Here is a 17,123-nt window from a genome sequence, read left to right as displayed (position 1 = left end):
GACGTCATTGCTCTGAGAGCGAATAATAGAAAAGCGTTTAATTTGCCAAAATTCACCCATTTAGAGTTCGGAAATCGGTTAAAAAAATATATGGTCTTTTTTGGCAACATCAAGGTATATATTGAGGGTTACTTAGGTCTGGTGATAATGTTCCTCTTTAAAGGGTGATGGTTTAAAGGTGAGAGGGGACGCTAAAGTCACGCCCCCAATATTGTTGTCCGGGTGGAAATCGGGAGAAATTCGTGAGAACGGTTGCCCCGGGAGATTTTTGGGAGGGGCACTGAAATTTGGGACTCTCCCCGGAAAATCGGGAGGGTTGGCAAGTATGCCTTAACACAATGTAGCATACTAGCTAGCTGCTAACTTCCCTCCACACTGAAAAGCCACTTCTAAGTCAGCAATCTTTGCCTCTATGAGGGCCAATAAACAATGTTTCTCACAAGTATCATCCCAGGAGGACGAGGAATAGCTAAACATGCTACACTACACAATGTAAGAGGATAAGGTAACCGCAAGCTAGCATTTGAACGTAAACAAAGATGGGTGGGTCGAAACAAACATCGACCGTAAAGATACCAAACATTAAAATCAATATTTGGTCGATACTAGAGTGGTTATATATTTTGTTTTGTTTTTTACGGTTTATAAATTCAGGAAAAAATAGTTCCAGGACACAGAATGGCTTAAGGGTAAAAAACTAATTATTTTAAATCAAAGCCAATCAAAGCTTAAATCAAAGACAATCAAAGGAAAAAACTTATCTTGTATTGATATTGTTACACAGCCATCCAGTGTTTTTGTCTGATTAGAAGTGTAATCAAAATGCAATCATTCAATGATCTTGAAATATTTTTTTGTTCATTTTGAGAAAAGTATGGTCAACTGTGTCAAAGTCAGCGCTCAGATCCAGCAGAACCAAAACCGAAAATGTTCCTGTGTCTGTGTTCCGTTAGATATCATTTGTCACCTTGGTCAGAGCAGTTTCAGTGCTGTGGTGGGGCCTAATGCTTGATTGGAATGTTTTAAGCACATTGTTGTCACTTGACGTGCCTTGAACTTTTTATAGGACTTTGCCCAAGAATGGCAGCTTTGTTGTGGGCTGATAGTTGTTCAGCGCTGAGGCATCAAAACTACTTTTCTTTAAGAGGGACTTAAAGACAGCAGTTTGTAAGACCTTTGGAAATGTTCCAGTCTGAAGGGAGATGATAACAAACTGCTGAGCACAGACTTTAGAAATCTGGTGGGTAAGCATGTTGATGAACTCAGACTGTGCATGACTTTTTCAACTGTTTTGTCAAAGATAGAAGTGAAATGTGCTAGCTGGAGTTGACTAGCTGGCTGCAGAGTAGGTGTTTGTTTTCTGGGAAATTTAAATTTTTATTGTTGCTACGGTTTGTGTTGATTTCCGAAAAATAATTATCCCTTGATTTAACTTTTCTTTGTAAATTTCCTAATGAACTTGGAGCTGTCACCGATTCTGTTCATAACTTTTATGGACAGAATTTCTAGGCGCAGTCAGGGCGTTGAGGGTATCTGGTTTGGTGGCTGCAGGATTAGATCTCTGCTATTTGCACATGATGTGGTACTGATGGCTTCATCTGGCCAAGATCTTCAACTCTCACTGGATCGGTTTGCAGCCGAGTGTGAAGCGACTGGGACGAGAATCAGCACCCCCAAGTCCGAGTCCATGGTTCTCGCCCGGAAAAGGGTGGAGTGCCATCTCCGGGTTGGGGAGGAGATCTTGCCCCAGGTGGAGGAGTTCAAGTACCTAGGAGTCTTGTTCACGAGTGGGGGAAGAGTGGATCGTGAGATCGACAGGCGGATTGGTGCGGCGTCTTCAGTAATGCGGACGTTGTATCGATCCTTTGTGGTGAAGAAGGAGCGAAGCCGGAAGGCAATGCTCTCAAATTACCGGTCGATCTAAGTTCCCATCCTCACCTATGGTCATGAGCTTTGGGTCATGACCGAAAGGACAAGATCACGGGTACAAGCGGCCGAAATGAGTTTCCTCTGCTGGTTTGCGGGGCTCTCCCTTAGAGATAGGGTGAGAAGCTCTGTCATCGGGGATGAGTTCAAAGTAAAGCCGCTGCTCCTCCACATCGAAAGGAGCCAGATGAGGTGGTTCGGGCATCTGCTCAGGATGCCACCCGAACACCTCCCTAGGGAGGTGTTTCGGGCACGTCCGACCGGTAGGAGGCCACTGGGAAGACCCAGGACACGTTGGGAAGACTATGTCTCCCGGCTGGCCTGGGAACGCCTCGGGATCCCCCGGTAAGAGCTGGACGAAGTGGCTGGGGAGAGGGAAGTCTGGGCATCCCTACTTAGGCCGCTGCCCCCGCGACCCGACCTCGGATGAGCGGAAGAAGTTGGATGGATGGAGGATGGATGGATGAACTTGGAGCTTTGATCCGTGCATTTCCATTTGGCTCTGTGCCCAGACCAAGTCTTCATTTTTTCTCCATTGGGCTTTCTGCTTACTTTTAACTATTGTAGGAGGAATGGTATCTGAAGCGTCCACAGCACTTGATGTATGTTCAACAGATCCTCAACTTTAGAATATGGTATGTTTTATAACCTAAATATGAAGTCGGGATCCAAGGTGATCACTCCTCATGCATCCGTCGGTGGCGTCTCTGCGCCCCGACGTGTCCACATGCAAGAGGCCCCACTATGGACTGTACTCTCACATTATTAACCGTATCCACTCGGCATCAATTGCACCTGTCACCCGGTGCAATTGGATCAATTGCATCAAATGGATCAATTGATCCATTTGATGCAATTGATCCATTTTCTACCACTTGTCTAAAAGTGGTAGAAAATGGATGAACACATTGATGTGTCGGTATGGTTCCTCCCCCAACAACAGCACACCCAAATGCTGGTTTGGGTTTAACAGATACATTGAATAAAACACAAAAATGATCCGATAAAGCAGCATCAACAACATTCACGTTTGGAATAGCAAAAGGCTTATTAATCAGAATGCTTAACACACATAGAATTTGACTCGGTAGGCTGTGCTCTATTCGTCAGTGTAAAAAAAAAAATTAACAATTAAAGGTGTTGTTTGCAACTTCTTCACAGTCACATTTTTCAAAGCAATACCGGCAAGCTTTTATTGCAATTAGTGGTTTAATAGAACTGTCAGGCTTGCCACTGACAGTTTTTTTGTGTTTTAGTTTTTCCACTGTGTGTGTTTAGTATTTCCTGTTTTTAGTTCCCGTCAGCGCTCTTATTTTGTCTGTTTCCTTGTTACGACTCGGAGTAAGGAGAGGACCCAGATGCAGAGAAGAAGTTCAAAAAAATAAAGCTTTTATTTTGAAACAACTTTTTACCTTCAATGCAAAAAGTTTTTTCACAAGAATAATCAATCACGCGGAAAAATAATTCCGAGGATAAACAATTACCTTAAAATCACTCCACAAAAATAAGGAGGAATACTACTCTAAGGAAATTCTAACAAAAAAAAGAATATTAATACGAATAAACGAAAAGTGCTCCAACAGGAGGAAAAAACACCAAAACGACCTATATATAAACACTAACTATAAATAACAAAAAAAACACTCAATCAATGAGGCAATAAATTCGAAATTTGGAAAAACAAAAACTCACCAATTAGGAAGATGAATGATAACCAAGGACGCTCGAATGAGGAAAAAGTAAACTCAAAATTACGGCAAAAACTAGGGTAACTAGGAAAACAGGAGCAAGACAAGGAGCTAATCAAGGACATGGACATGTACGCGAGAAAGGCACGATAGATGAGACAATCTGGCAAAGGACAAACGGAGAAGTGAGCTTAAATAGGATGTGGGAGTGATAGGGAACAGGTGTAAACAATTAGGAATCAGGGATGACGTCAGACTGGTGACACAAGAGGAAGGGCCCGTGGTCTGAAACAAGAGGTTAGCTTTTCAAAATAAAACACGTAAATCACAAGACAGAAAAACCAAGACAAGACTTCCCTCACCGCGGTGTGACATTCCTGTTTTATTTCCCTGTGCGCTGTTTTCCCCTCAGCTGCGGCTGATTGGCACCTGGCCACACCTGGTGTCAATCAGCCTTGTACTATTTTACCTGCTTCGTTCCTCCAGTCAGTGCTGGATTATTGTCGCTCTTGTCGTTGCAACCTGTCGTGTCGTATCATATTGTGTCAATGCAGCGTTGCGGTAAGCTATATTTGATAGTGGTTTGTAGCTTATTGTCTATTGTTCCCCGCTTCCAAGTTTGTTTTGATATCATAAGTACGACTTCTGTTTCTTGCTCGATACCTGCTAGCTTCCACGCTAGGCCTTTATGTTTGTTATCCGCCACGTGCGCGCTTTTTTTTGTACCCCTTTTGTTTGTTCGTGTTTTAGTATTTATATTAAATCATGTTTTCTCATTCACTGCCTGCCTCCTTCTCTGCATCTTGGGGTTCGTCACAAACCAACTCTGACAAGAACACATTTAACAGAACAGAATGGTAGCTATCCAAATTGCACTCACCACGTTGTCAACAAGTCCGAGTAGCTACTTGTTTTGGAGTGTTTTTTGTTTGTTTGTTTTTATTAGTAAAATGTGTATGTTTAAGTATTCGAAAGATGAGCTCCTTTGGCTACGACAAAGTCCAAGTGGGATTAAACACCCAATCCCTCTAGAGATCAGGAAGCCCTTCAGAGGTTGTCGAGCCAGTGCTAAGCTAATGGTAAGGAGGTACCGGCAGAAACCATCTGTACCATCGATAATAATGGGGAATGTAAACTCACTTCAAAATAAGTGAGAGGAACTTAAAGGCCTACTGAAATGAGATTTTCTTATTTAAACGGGGATAGCAGGTCCATTCTATGTGTCATACTTGATCATTTCCCGATATTGCCATATTTTTGCTGAAAGGATTAAGTAGAGAGGGCTTCACGGTGGCAGAGGGGTTAGTGCGTCTGCCTCACAATACGAAGTTCCTGCAGTCCTGGGTTCAAATCCAGGCTCGGGATCTTTCTGTGTGGAGTTTGCATGTTCTCCCCGTGAATGCGTGGGTTCCCTCCGGGTACTCCGGCTTCCTCCCACTTCCAAAGACATGCACCTGGGGATAGGTTGATTGGCAACACTAAATTGGCCCTAGTGTTTGAATGTTGTCTGTCTATTTGTGTTGGCCCTGCGATGAGGTGGCGACTTGTCCAGGGTGTACCCCGCCTTCCGCCCGATTGTAGCTGAGATAGGCGCCAGCGCCCCCCGCAACCCCAAAGGGAATAAGCGGTAGAAAATGGATGGATTTAGTAGAGAACATCCACGATAAAGTTCGCAACTTTTGGTCGCTAATAAAAAAGCCTTGCCTTTACCGGAAGTCGCAGACGATGACGTCTCCCGTGTGAGGGCTCCTCACATCCTCACATTGTTTATAATGGGAGCCTCCAACAAAAACGACAATTTCCCCATTAATTTGAGCGAGGATAAACGATTTGTGGCTGCGGATATTGATAGTGAAGGACTAAAAAAAAAAAAAGAGCCGATTGCCTGGTGAGGGATTCAGATGTTTTTAGACACATTTACTAGGATAATTCTGGGAAATGCCTTATCTTTCTATTGTGTTACTAGTGTTTTAGTGAAATTATATAGTACCTGATAGTCGGAGGAGTGTGTCCACGGGTGTCTTGACGCCAGTCTCTGAGGGAATTAGTCACGGCAGCAGCAGCACGACAGAAGTTACGCTGATCTCCGGTAAGAGGCTACTTTTTACTACAATTTTCTCACCGAAACCTGCCGGTTGACAAGTGGTCAGGATCCATGTTCGCTTGACCGCTCTGATCCATACTAAAGCTTCACCTCCGGGAATTTTAAACAAGGAATAACCGTGTGTTTGTATGGCTAAAGGCTAAAGCTTCCCAACTCCATCTTTCTACTTTGACTTCTCCATTATTAATTGAACACATTTGCGAAAGATTCAGCAACACAGATGTCCAAAATACTGTGTAATTGCGCGATGAGAAGAGACGACTTTTAGCCGCTAGTGGTGCTGCGCTAATATGTCCCCTTCAACTCGAGACGTCACGCGCACGCGTCATCATTCCGCGACGTTTTCAACAAGAAACTCCGCGGGAAATTTAAAATTGTAATTTAGTAAACCAAAAAGGCCGTATTGGCATGTGTTGCAATGTTAATATTTCATCATTGATATATAAACTATCTGACTGCGTGGTGGGTAGTAGTGGGTTTCAGTAGGCCTTTAAGGCTTTGGTAAAGTGTGATGGATCTTACCGGGATTGGGGTCTTTATCTTCTGTCTGAATCATGGCTGAATGACAACATACCCGATGTAGCTGTTAGTATCACCGTCTTTTCTATTATAGACTCAAAAATGTGCGGTAAATCAAAGGGTGGTGGACTTGCTATGCTTGGCAACAATAAATGGTGTCATCCCGGTCACAAAACTGTGAAACAGATGAGCTGTTGTCGGGATATAGAGCTGCTAGTGGTTGGTATTAGACCCTACTAACTTTCTCGAGAATTCTCTCACATTGTCACCATTATTGTTTACATCCCTCCGCACTCCAGGCCAGAAACTGCTTGTGACGTCATGCAGGAGGCATTCGCTAAGATACAATCACAACACCATGCAGCTGCTCAGTGGCCTAGTGCAGTGTTTTTCAACCACTGTGTGAGATCCAGTCTGGTGTGCCGTGGGAGATTATCTAATTTCACCTATTTGGGTAATGAAAGTTTGCAAATTATGTGTTGTTGTTGAGTGTCGGTACTGTCCAAAGATCGGCAGAGTAATTGTGTAATACTCTTCCATATCAGTAGGTGGCATCAAGTAGCTAAATGTTTTGTAGATGTCGGAAACAGCAGGAGGCAGTGTGCAGGTAAAAAGGTGTCTAATGCTTAAACCAAAAATAAACAAAAGGTGAGTGCCCCTAATAAAAGGCATTGAAGCTATGCAGAACGGAACTAAAACTGAACTGGCTACAAAGTGAACAAAAACAGAATGCTGGATGACAGCAAAGACTTACTGCAGAGCAGAGACGGCGTCCACAAAGTAAATCCGAGCATGACATGACAATCAACAATGTCCCCACAAAGAAGGATGAAAAACTATTGAAATATTCTTGAATGCTAAAACAAAGTATACGTGGGAAATGTCGCTCAAAGGAAGACATGAAACTGCTACAGGAAAATACCAAAAAAAGAGAAAAAGCCACCAAAATAGGAGCACAAGACAAGAACTAAAACACTACACACAGAAAAACAGCAAAAAAGTCAAAATAAATCACGGTGTGGTATGAAAGGTGGTGACAGTACACCTACTTTGAGACAAGAGCTATAGTCTTGCATTCTTGGTTATGATTAAAAGTCATATCCAAAAATTGCGACTTGTTACTCTCAACTGAGTTTCGTTTTTTAGTGATTTCTGCTTTTTCAATGCCAAAATTGTGCCTTGGCTCAAAAAAGATTGAAAAACACTGGCCTAGTGGTTAGAGTGTCCGCCCTGAGATCGGTAGGTTGTGAGTTCAAACCCCGGCTGAGTCATACCAAAGACTATAAAAATGGGACCCATTACCTCCCTGCTTTGCACTCAGCATCAAGGGTTGGAATTGGGGGTTAAATCACCAAAAATTATTCCCGGGCGTGGCACCATCTGCTGCTCACTGCTCCTCTCACCTCCCAGGGGGTGATCAAGGGGATGGGTCAAATGCAGAGGACAAATTTCACCACACCTAGTGTGTGTGTGACAATCATTGGTACTTTACTTTAATATCCGGGGACTTTAATTATGTTGATGTGTAATATCAACAATTTATAAGTTGTCCTACAAAACAGAACAATATTTTAGACCTCTGTTATGTTAATGTGAAAAATGCTTTTAGTGTAGCGATCTGATCACAATCTGATTCATCTAAAGCAGTGGTTCTTAACCTGGGTTCGATCGAACCCCAGGGGTTCGGTGAGTCGGGCTCAGGGGTTCGGCGGTGGTCAAAACACATCGTGTAAATAATAACTTCTCTCTATCGTCGTATTATGGATACGGCAACAGCAGAAGTCAGACTGATTTGCAGGTGTGTAATTTGTTGTGAGTTTATGCATTGTGTTGGTTTTGTTGTTTGAACAAGGTGATGTTCATGCACGGTTGTGCACCAGTAAAAAAAACATTGTAACACTTTAGTATGGGGAACACATATTCACCATCAAGTAGTTGCTTATTAACATGCAAATTAGTAACATATTGGGTCTTAACTAGTCAATATTAAGTACTTATTAATGCCTTATTCGGCATGGCCTTATTATAACCCTACCCCTAACCAAATAACCCTAAAATAAGTCTTTGTTACTTAGAATATGTTCCCCATACTAAAGTGTTACCAAAAACATATAAGTCGCAGTTTTTTTTCCATAGTTTGGCCGGGGGTGCGACTTATACTCAGGAGCGACTTATGTGTGAAATTATTAACACATTACCGTAAAATATCAAATAATATTATTTAGCTCATTCACGTAAGAGACTAGACGTATAAGATTTCATGGGATTTAGCAATTAGGAGTGACAGATTGTTTGGTAAACGTATAGCATGTTCTATATGTTATAGTTATTTGAATGACTCTTACCATAATATGTTACGTTAACATATCAGGCACCTTCTCAGTTGGTTATTTAAGCGTCATATAACGTACACTTATTCAGCCTGTTGTTCACTATTCTTTATTTATTTTAAATTGCCTTTCAAATGTCTATTCTTGGTGTTGGGTTTTATCAAATCAATTTCCCCCAAAAATGTGACTTATACTCCAGTGCGACTTATATATGTTTTTTCCCTTCTTTATGCATTTTCGGCGGGTGCGACTTATACTCCGGAGCGACTTATACTCCAAAAAATACGGTAACTTTGTGTTGAATTTGAAAAAAAGGAGGGTTCGGTGAATGCGCATATGAAACTGGTTGGGTTCGGTACCTCCAACAAGGTTAAGAACCACTGATCTAAAGCCAGCATATATGACCAAAGTGATCTGGATGCCCAAGTCAGGAGATCAATCAGACAATGGACAAAAGAAGCCAGCAATGCTCTAAGACAGGGGTCGGCAGCCCCCGGCTCCGGAGCCGCATGCGGCTCTTTGGTCATTCTAATGTGGCTCACCTGCATAATTGCCGGCCCCCCCGATTATCCCAAGAGACTTCCGGAGTTTAATATATCACCCGGGGCCAACATTCTCAGATTTTCTCACAGGCGATATTATTGAGGGCGTGCCCAGATGGCAATGCCTTTACAGTCTTCTTAAACTTGTCGTCGCGCCTGCTTTTACACAATGCTATCCGCGTGCCAGACGGTTTTTACAGTCCTCTAAAACTTGTCGTCGCGCCCGCCTTTATACAATGCAATCTGCGTGCCAGCCTGTCACATGTAGTATGCAACCTGTGCTGACGCACGAAAGCGACTGCAAGCCAAACTTAGTCAACAGTCATACAAGTTACACTGAGAGTTGTGATATAAACAACTTTAACACTTTTACTAATATGTGCCACACTGTGAACCCAAACCAAACAAGAATGACAAACACATTTCGGGAGAACATCCACAATGTAACACAACATAAACACAACGGAACAAATACCCTGAATCCCATGCATCCCTAACTCATCCGGGCTACATTATACACCCCCGCTAGCACCAAACCCCGCCTGCCCCAACCCCTCCCACCTCAACCGAAGCATGGGGGGATTATTTCATTTTAAATTTAAAAATAGTTTTTTGGCTCCCATTGTTTTCATTATTCTGTGAAATGGGTCAAAATGGCTCTTTGGGTGGTAAAGGTTGCCGGCCGCTGCTCTAAGGGACTCCTTTGAGTCTATGGACTGGAATATACCATTGGGCTCAGGGGAGGACATTAATAAGGCTGTGGACTGTGTTATGGACTACATTCATTTCTGCACAGATGTTGCGTTGCCGAAAAAAACTGCCCGCTGTTTTCTAAATAATTAACCTTGGATCACAAGTTGGGATGATGTTTCATAAGAAATTATCGGGTTCGAGCCAATTATCGAATCCACTTATCAAACTGATTCCTTATCGATTCTCTTATCGAATCCAGATAGGTTGTTGTATATGAAAAAAAACCCACAATATTTGTTATAACAAAAGCTCACTTTTATTTGATAAAAAATCCCCCTAAGTACCCAAAGTATATTAAGTGGGATTTTTCAGAAAAACAAATATATACAGCAATGGTTCCCAAACTTTTGCAGGCTGGCGCCCCCTTGGCTCCCCAGTGAATTCCTAGCGCCCCTCCCCCCCCCCGCCCTCCCACAGACACATATGGAAACAAACACCTATTTCTTGATATTTGGTATGCTGCAATTTGAAAAGAGAAAGGTTAAACACAAATGTGTATTTCACAAATAAAACCCAATTTAGTAAATCAATTTATTTTTTAGCAGTTTTAACTGTTTCAGCAACATAGAATGGTAAATAAACATTCCACCAGTAACCTTCATTGTCTCACACTTAATATTAATGGGATGGATGTGCTTGGTGCAGGGACATAAGCTTCTCAACATCAGGCTGGAACTCACTAAGAAGAAGTCGTAGATCCCCGCGGTCAGTAATTTTCAGTCGGTTTCTTTGCTTGGAAAGAAGCAAGGCGACTGCACTGAAGCCCCGTCTACTAAATATGATGTTGGCGTGTGGTAACCGGACCCTGATGCGTCGTCCACTGACTCGTCCTGCTGCACGTGTTGTGTACAAATCGTCAAACAAACGTTCGAACTTCTGACTTCGGACTGCCGCCCCCCTACCGCCCCCTTCTTCCTCACCGCCCCCCCAGATCTTTCCACCGCCCACTTTGGGAACCACTGATATACAGTAACACAAAAACAACCTGTCTCTGTGATCACTATAGGTGTATAGATAAGAATATAGTGTTAAATAAAATCAGTCCCTTGGGCACAAAACTGAAAATAATACAGCTCTCCAAAAAGTGCACTTTTGCTGCTATTAGAACATACTAACTACACACACTATGACACTAAGAACACCACAGTCATCAATCAACAATTCTTCCCTTACATGAGAGCGAAACCTGGCAAAAATTTCATATTGCCTGTTCTGCCCTCACTATACGGTTATACAGCTTGGCAGACAGCTAACAAACAATCCATAGCAGATTAATCCATTTAGGCTCTTTATTGTTGTTGATTTTGCTTTGTCTTTTCCTATCTTTACTTTTGTCTTGCACTGGACTGTTATTTTTTTTTTTTCAACTGAAATACACACAATGACAAATGTATAAGCGATGTGATTCAATTAACATACTGAAATGTAGTACACAATACTGTATGTAAATACTAGTTTCACACAAATACACAGTAATATCATCAAACAAATACTTCTGAGTCTTGAAACTATTTCGATGGTGGAAAGATACGACTGGCAGCCAAAACATCAATTGAAACAGTGCACAAATATCGTTTTTCAATAAACATCTTAGTATCAACCTTAACCACTTTCCACCTTAATATTGAGTTATATAAACAAGTTAAGCAGTTTACTTACAGACTTATCTTTTCCAAGGCTTGTAAGAGCTAACACAACATGTCTACTTCTCAATTGTCTCAACCCGGAAGTGCCCAAACTAATGACGCGTAGTATTTTCATATCGCCACAAGGTGTCAGTAAGAGTCTACAATCAAATGGGCATAACATTGCAGGTCCCTTAAGGCATTTCCTGTACGTAGGAAAGGATTCGTTCCCAGGGTTCGAATAAAGAACAAACTCTTTTTCTTTACCATAGTGGCCTCGATAATGGGAAACGGTTCTCAATAAGGGATTTGAGTCCGTGGAATCGGTTCTTTTCTTATTGAACAACCGGGAGAACCGATTTCGAACATCATCCCTAGTCACGAGGGACATAAAACACACTTTGAACTTAAAGAAATTAGCTTTTATGGCAGGTGATAGAGATAAAGCGAGAACTGTCCAACGTAACTTGAAAAGAACATTGAGACAGGCAAGGAGAGTGTACCAGATGCGACTGCAGGGGAAACTGCCGAATAGCAACTCACGTACAGTCCGGAGGGCCATGAGGGCCGTTACTGGCTACAAAAAGAAGGGCAGTGAGGTGGCCGGTATTACGGATGAGTTGAACTGCTTTTACAACAGGTTTGACTCCTCCCCTGTCCACTCTGCTACTGCTGTCACCTGTCCTGCTCCACTCAGCGGCTGCTCCACCTCTGCTACTGCTGTGACCCGTCCTGCTCCACTTTGTGGTTGCTCCACCTCTGCTATTGCTGTCACCTGTCCTGTTTCATCCAGCAGCTACACCATCTCTGCTGCTGCTGTCACCACCTTCACTGTGGAGAAGGTCTGGAAAGAGCTAAGAAAGCTATAGGGGAGGAAGTCTGCTGGTCCTGATGGAATAACACCAAGGCTGCTTAAGGAATGTGCATCAGAGTTAGCTGTACTTCTACATACCATCTTCAACAAAAGTCTTCAAACTAGATGTGTCCTTGCCCACCCTTGTGCCTTACCCCAAGATTAAGTGAGGCTGGTAGGATTCAAGGACTACAGACCAGTGGCACTAACATCTGTCATTATTAAGACCTTTGAGAGGCTAGTACGCCTTCTGCTCAAACCACAGGTACAACAGGCTTTTAACCCCCCATAATTTGCCTACCAGGAATACATGGAAGTGGACGACGCGGTTCTCTACATGCTCCATTGGTCCTTGTCCTTCTTAGAGAGAACTGGAGGCTACGTGAGGCTGTTCTTTGACTTCACCAGTGCGTTTAAAACCATGCAGCCTCTCTTACTAAGGGAGAAACTGGTGAGGATCGGAGTTGATCCTATTTTTACCAAGTGGATCTATGACTACCTAAATGGTAGTATGTCACAGTGTGTCAGGCTAGGTAGAAATTGTGGTCAGCAATACGTGGGCACCACAGGGTACCATTCTGGCCCCCTTCCTCTTCAAAACTTATACCGCAGACTTTGCACACAACTCTGCAACATGCCACATACAGAAGTATTCTGATGATCATGGTGTTGTGGCATATGTGAAGGGAGGGGATGAAACCGAGTACAGGGTCTTTGCGGCTAATATCTCAGAATGGAGTGTGGGAAATGGTCTAATCCTTAACACGTCCAAAACCAAGGAGATGATCGTTGACATTCAAAGGAGTTCCTCCAATCATCCATCCATCCATCCATCCATTCATTTTCTACCGCTTGTCCCGTTCGGGGGCGGGGGGGCTGGAGCCCATCCTCCAATCAGCTGGTCAAAATAAATGGATAAGTCATCGAAGTAGTCCAGTTGTACAAGTACCTGGGAGTCCACCTTGACCACAAACTGGATTGGTCAAAACAGGGAAATGCTGTGTAAAAGAAAGGTCAGAGCAGACTCTACTTAAGAAAATTGAGGTCTTTTGATGTGACGTTACACATATTTTATCAGTCTGTTGTAGCAAGTGCCATTTTCTTTGGAGTTGTGTTGGGGTGTTAACATGACCTCGATAAACTATAACGGGTTGGACAGGCTGATCAGGAAATGTGTTTGTGTGATGGGGAAATGTGGACTCTGTGAGCTGTGCTTGAAAGAAGGATGAGGATTCTCATGCAGGGTGTCCTGAGTAACCCCAGACATCCTTTGCATGACACTATAGCCGGTGAGAAGAGTAACCGCACCAACAGGCTCCTCCCATTACACTGCAGAACGGAACGGTTTGATAGATCTTTTGTTCCTTCCACCATAAGACTGTAGAACAGATCTGTCTGAACTATACATGTGTATTTTCTTACTGTTGTCAGTATCTTTGAGAAGTATTTATGAAGGAAGCACATTGGATATGGCAGCTTTAAACGTTGGATATGGCAGCTTTAAACGTTGGATATGGCAGCTTTAAACATGCGTTTAAAGCTGCACCTCGCCCCCACCTTGGCCCCTCAGACCATCTATCTGTGATGCCAATTCCTGCATTCAAGCCTCTGCTGATCAGGAAGCAAGCTAAAGTGAAGCAGGTGAGGACCTGGCCAGAGGGAGCAATGGAAGCATTACAAGACTGCTTCGAAAGCACAGACTGGGACATGTTCAAGACAGCCGCCCCCGACAATCATAACACTTGTGTGGAGGAGTATGCTAAGTCTGTGTACGCATACATTCAGAAGTGCATGGAGGATGTTAATGTGATCAAGAACATCCCCACACGGGTCAACGAGAAACCCTGGATGAACAGTGAGGTACGTGCAATGCTAAAGGCTCGGAACAAGGCTTTTAAGTCTGGTGACATGGTAGCACTAAAAACAACCAGAGCTAACCTGAACCGTGCCATTAGGATTGCAAAGCGCGCTCACAGACGGAAAGTGCAGGACTTCTTCGAGAACCCCACGAACACTAGACGAATGTGGCAGGGCATACAGGTCATCACGGACTATAAAGCTGCCCCCCGTCCCTGTGACAATAGCATTAGCTTCCTAAATAACCTAAATAACTACTTTACGAGGTTTGAGGCACTTAACACCACTCCGGCGAGGAAATCCATCCCTCGCCCTGATGAGCAGCCGCTTAACCTGGACACAGCGGATGTCTGGAAAATCCTGTGGAGAGTGAACTCCCCGGGAAGCAGCAGGACCTGATGACATTCCGGGCAAAGTGCTTAAGGGATGTGCAGAACAACTGGCTGGGGTTCTCACAGACATCTTCAATATCTCGCTGACCCAGGCTGTGGTACCATCATGTTTTAAGACGGCCATAATTATTCCAGTGCCTAAAAAACCCACAATCTCCTCCCTCAATGATTATCGCCCGTGGCACTAACCCCCCCATCATAATGAAGTGCTTGGAGAGGCTGGTAAAGGAATACATTGCAGTGTTTCCCCCAGAACATTTTTTAGATAAGGTGGTGACTCTCCAGAGGGATTGGACCAACTAGGCTCGGTCGGTGTATCTCGGCCTGTCACCATCACGTCTCCACCTCGTCGCTGCCACCACAGCCTGGGGGGGGGGCTATAGACTACAGACTGTGGTGACGTAGGCCGGCTTCGGCGCGTGAAGAAGCCTGTTTTCCGCTCCATTTGCTGAATGGCAATATATGATATATAGCTCGATATTATTTTCCGTAAAGTAAAAACAAAACAGTCCTAGTTACCTGAGATACTAAAATAATGACTTACAAAGTCAAATTAATGACTTACTGTAAGTAAGCGTTTGCAATAAGCGTTTGAAAAAAAGAGTTAAAAGTGGGCCACATGGTGACATATGCGCCACTCCTTCCATCCATCTTCTGCCGTTTGTCCTTTTTGGGGTTTTGCTTAATTTATTACAGCATTTGGGAAGCCTGCAGTTGATTTTTATTATGTAAATGTTATATTTTTATCAACATGGGATAGCAGGGACCCGGCCATTCAAAACTAGGCTGCCACATGACTAATGATTAATGTAACTATAGCTGAAAAAGGAGTACAATAGCAATAGGAGAGACTATTCATCACTGAACACCATGGAGTTCATGTAGGCTTTATGATTCAGTGACATTATTATATCAACTATCAGAGACAGAAACTCTTCATTAAACATAATGTCGTTTTTTGCTGCTTCAACACAGCTCAATCAACACAGAAAAAAGTCAAGTGAAATAACTTAGTTTTTAACTTTAAGTCAATATTGCTTGTCTTTCTTTCTCTCAGACAGACAGGGCTTTATTGTCTATAACACACACACACACACACACACGCAGGCACGTACACACACGGCAGAGTGAGCTAAGTTATGCTAATAGCTAATTAACCTTCACCTCAAGGACTGCGAGCGAGCTGTGCTGCCGCTTGTTTCTCGAACGTCAACGGGCTCATAGTGATGTTGCTAGTAGTTGACTGGGAGGTGTTTATTATCATTTGGGGAGAGTCCGCTGCCTTACCTGCTAAAAACGCCTTTCTGCTCGCTGCACGTTGCATGCGCTCTGAATACGCACTGCTGATTGGCTGTTACATGCGCTCTGAATACGCACTGCTGCGTGTAACCTATTAGGTGGTTCAGTGGGTTCTGGAGCAGCTTGTTAAGATTATTTTTTTTATTTTTCTTGTGAAGACTTTAGTTTAGGCGGTGGCTCTTTGTTGTTGAGGCGGCCGCCTGAACAACAAAGCGCTGCGTGAAACCCTGCATTGTCTCCAGACTTCCCCCCACATTCGACCCATACCAGTTTTTGCTTATTGCCCTAACCGCTCCACAGAGGACGCCATCTCCTCTGCACTCCACCTGAGCTTAGAACCTCTGGAGGGAAAGGACACACATGTGCGGATGTTGTTTCTGGACTTCAGCTCGGCATTCAACACCATCATCCCGCAGCACTTGTTGAGCAAACTGGGCCCCTTGGATTCAGTACCCTCCTCTGCAACTGGCTGCTTGACTCACAGACAGACCCCAGTCTCTGAGAGTGGGCGACAACACCTCAAGTGCCATCTCCCTGAGCACCAGCTCCCCCCAGGTCTGCGTCCTGAGTCCACTGCTGTCCACATTGATGACCCATGACTGCTGCGCCGGGTCCACTACTAACCACAATGTGAAGTACACAACAGTAGTGGGCCTCATTCCTGACAACAACGACTACAGGGAGGAGGTAAAACATCTAGTTGACTGGTGCACAACTAACAACCTGGTCCTGAATGTCGACAAGACCAAGGAGATCATCGTTGATTTCAAGAAGCACCAGTCCAGCCACGCTTCACTCTTCATCAACGGCACAGCGGTGATGAGAACAAAATGTTCTCATCACCAAGTTCCTGGGGGTGCAGATAACTGAAAATATGACCTGGTCCTTACACACTGGAGATCTTGTAAAAATAGCTCAGCAGCGCATGCACTTTATGGGTCTGATGAAAAGAGCACAGCTCCCTCCCCCCATTCTCACCACATTCTACAGAGGCACTATAGCGAGCCTACTGACCAACTGCATCTCTGTCTGGACTGAAGCCTGCAGTTCCTCAGACTGGAAGTCTCTGCAATGAGTGTTGAGGACGGCGGAAAAGATCATCAGGACCCCTCTTCATCCTATCCAGGAGATTGCAAAAATACGCTGTCTGACCAGGGCTCAGAAAATCTGCAGAGACTCCTCACACCCCCACCAAGGACTGTTTTCACTGCTGGACTCCCGAAAGAGGTCCGCAG

General features: G+C 43.8%; 2 protein-coding genes across 2 annotated transcripts in view; one reads left to right on the top strand and one right to left on the bottom strand.

Annotated features, from left to right (window-relative positions):
- The window catches only part of LOC133555136 (calsequestrin-2-like), a 123,443-nt gene extending 111,865 nt beyond the window's left edge, over positions 1 to 11,578 (bottom strand). The window contains exon 1 of the mRNA XM_061904651.1: positions 11,522 to 11,578. The gene's annotated coding sequence lies outside the window, so the exon portion shown is untranslated. The remainder of the gene's footprint in view (positions 1 to 11,521) is intronic.
- LOC133555134 (ATP-binding cassette sub-family C member 4-like) overlaps positions 1 to 17,123 on the top strand; it is a 153,607-nt gene that overhangs the window by 29,845 nt on the left and 106,639 nt on the right. The window lies entirely within an intron of this gene.

This window comes from Nerophis ophidion, linkage group LG06 (assembly GCF_033978795.1).
Source record: "Nerophis ophidion isolate RoL-2023_Sa linkage group LG06, RoL_Noph_v1.0, whole genome shotgun sequence".
Lineage (NCBI taxonomy): Eukaryota > Metazoa > Chordata > Actinopteri > Syngnathiformes > Syngnathidae > Nerophis > Nerophis ophidion.
This window is presented reverse-complemented; position numbering and strand designations above follow the sequence as displayed.